The sequence below is a fragment of the Cebus imitator genome, unplaced genomic scaffold (assembly GCF_001604975.1).
Source record: "Cebus imitator isolate Cc_AM_T3 unplaced genomic scaffold, Cebus_imitator-1.0 Scaffold654, whole genome shotgun sequence".
Classification (NCBI taxonomy): domain Eukaryota; kingdom Metazoa; phylum Chordata; class Mammalia; order Primates; family Cebidae; genus Cebus; species Cebus imitator.
In genome coordinates this window covers 424,528-427,381 of record NW_016107969.1, presented here as the reverse complement: position 1 = coordinate 427,381, position 2,854 = coordinate 424,528, and the positions used below count along the sequence as shown (strand labels likewise).

Sequence of the window (2,854 nt, the reverse complement as noted above, 5' to 3'; positions counted from 1 at the left end):
CATGCCCAGCTAATTTTTTGTAGTTTTAGTAGAGACGGGATTTCACCGTGTTGACCAGGATGGTCTCGATCTCTTGACCTCATGATCCACCCGCCTCGGCCTCCCAAAGTGCTGCGATTACAGGCTTGAGCCACCGCGCCCGGCTGAACATATTTTTGATGAAACATTTGGTTGAGTTGATATCTTTATGAGGATATGAGGGCCTGGCCTTTGCTAGTCTGTCACATCCACTTTTCATCTCTCATTTCTTCCAGAGACTTTGTTTAAAATCTAGAGATAAGATTTCAAATAATATAGGATCCAGGAAATGAGACACCATTGTTTTTATATAAGGAACGAGATTTACCCTTCGATTTTCATATGGCAAACATTTTAGTCAACACATTATTGTTTTTCTTCACTAATATAACCGATCACATGCATAGTCAGCTGTCTCCATTGGGCTCCACTTCTTTCTTTCTTTTTTTTTTTTTTTTTTTGATGGAGTCTTATCTGACACCCAGGCTGGAGTGCAGTGGCATGATCTTGGCTCACTGAAACCTCTGATTTTCAGGTTCTAGCGATTATCCTGCCTCAACCTCCTGAATAGCTGGGAGGCACATGCTACCAAGCCTGGCTAATGTTTTGTATTTTTGTACTAGAAACGGGGTTTGACCATCCTGGCCAGGCTGGTCTCAAACTCCAGACCTCATGATCTACGTGCCTTGACCACCTGAAGTGCTGGGATTGCAGGCTGGAATAGGCCGCGACTGGCCTGGACCTGTTTTCACAAACACATCTCTACCTACTCAGTCAGGGGATCACTCTTCACCCCCACAATATCCTGCATTGCTGTACTCTGTTTCATGGAGTTCACTCACTTTTTCATGTGTGTATGGAAGTCTGGAATCTACATAGGGATTTTGTTGAGTATAGGCCTGAAACTAGAAATCAGAGGCCATTTAATTTCAGAGATGTAAAACTGCCTTCACCTCATGTCACCATACTGCTGCTTTTTTGACTCTCTTTCATTCTTGTCCCCTGCCTATATTGTAATTTGTATATTTTACCTCGGGTCAACATTTTACTGTTCGCTAAATTAGTTCCACTTCCCTCCAAGCTCAAAATTTGATCTATACTGGTGGGAATATATTCCCACAGATAACCATGCACACAGTTGACTCCTGCATGCCCATTACTTCTGCCCTCCACCCTTGCCCTTCCTTTCCTGGCCTTGCCTCACATGCTACATTGATCCGGATGCAAAATGCTGCTGCTTTCCAGCTGTTGATTTTGTTATGGTGAACACTCCAGCTTCCACATGAGCCCCTCCCCTCCAACATGACTCTCAGTGTGTAAGTCAAGACCTTATACATCCACTGGACGTAATCATAGGAGGCTGCCTAAATCAGTGTGTGCAGGGCATGATGACTCAGCACATTCTCCATGAGCGATGGCTCAGCATCACTGTCCATGGCACAGCTCAGCCCTTGTATCCGCCTTGATGTATTTCTTCCTGTCTCCTTGTATTTTCTGTGACTGATCGTTTTCTGTACTGCCTGGGTGACTGTTGTGCTTAAGAATGTGTCATGGGATCCTTAAGGCCCAGGATCAAGTTTTGTCCCTTATTTACCGAATGTATAAATTGGGTCATGTACATGAATACTGTGGGCCTGCAGTCCTTGTTTGATAAGTAATAGTTTGCCTCCATGTTCTTTATTTTTTTTATTATTATTAATTTTTCTTTTTTGAGATGGAATTTTCCTTTTGTTTCCCAGACTGGAGTGCAGTGGCACAATTTTTGCTCACTGCAATCACCGCCTCCCAGGTTCAATCAATTCTCATGACTGAGGCTTCCAAGTAGCTGGGATTGCAAGCATGCACCACCACTCGTGGCTGATTTTGCATTTTTAGTAGAGATGTGTTTTCTCCATGTTGTCATGCTGGTTTTCAACTCCCGACCTCAGGCAATCCATCCACCTGGGCCTTTCAAAGTATTGGGATTACAGGTATGAGCCACCACGCTTGACTGCCTCCAGGTTTTAAAAACAAGTTAATTAGATGTCTTCACATATTGAAAGTTTTATAGTACAGATTCTAAACTTTCTTTGTTTCATAAGATTTGTCAGCCTTCGATGATGTTGATGATGAGATGCCCATTTCTCTATCTCAGTCATTTCACTGTGATGTCAGAAATAGCTTTGAATGGCTGGCCGCAGTGGCTCATGCCTCTATTCCCAGCACTTTGGAAGGCCGAGATGGTTGGATCGCTTGAGGTCAAGAGTTTGACTCCAGTCGGGCCAACATGCGAAAATCTTGATTCTACTAAATACAAAAAAATTCACTGGGTATGTTGGCTCACACCTGTAATCCCAATGCTTTGGTAGACGAAAATGGGCAGATAACCTCTGATCAGGCATTTGAGACCAGCCTTGGCAACATGGTCAAACCCCATCTCTACTAAAACTACACAAATTAGCTTGGTGTGGTAGCATGCACTTGTAATCCCAACTACTTGGTTGGCTGAGGACAAAGAATTATTGGATCCCAGGAGGTGAAGGTTGCAATGAGCCTAGATCATGCCACTGCACTCCAGCCTGGATAATGGAGTGAAACTCTGATACACACACACACACATGCACATGCATGTGTGCGCACACGCACACATGCACACACTTAGGCTGTAGTCTCAGCTACTTGTGCATACACACACACACACAAACACACTCACTCACTCACTCACTCTCTCTCTTTCTCTCTCAGCCACTCTGTAGTCCCAGCTACTTGGGAGTCTCCAGCAGGAGAATCTCTTTAGGCAGGAGACTCATACCATCACACTCCAGTCTGGGTGATAGAGCATGACTCAGTCTCAAAA

General features: G+C 44.2%; 3 protein-coding genes across 6 annotated transcripts in view; 2 read left to right on the top strand and 1 right to left on the bottom strand.

Annotated features, from left to right (window-relative positions):
- The window catches only part of LOC119469431 (zinc finger protein 160-like), a 609,418-nt gene that overhangs the window by 323,420 nt on the left and 283,144 nt on the right, over positions 1-2,854 (bottom strand). The window lies entirely within an intron of this gene.
- Positions 1-2,854, top strand: part of LOC108295661 (zinc finger protein 845-like) — a 91,000-nt gene that overhangs the window by 30,822 nt on the left and 57,324 nt on the right. The window lies entirely within an intron of this gene.
- Positions 1-2,854, top strand: part of LOC119469430 (zinc finger protein 761-like) — a 36,924-nt gene that overhangs the window by 9,700 nt on the left and 24,370 nt on the right. The gene's annotated exons all lie outside the window — the stretch shown is intronic.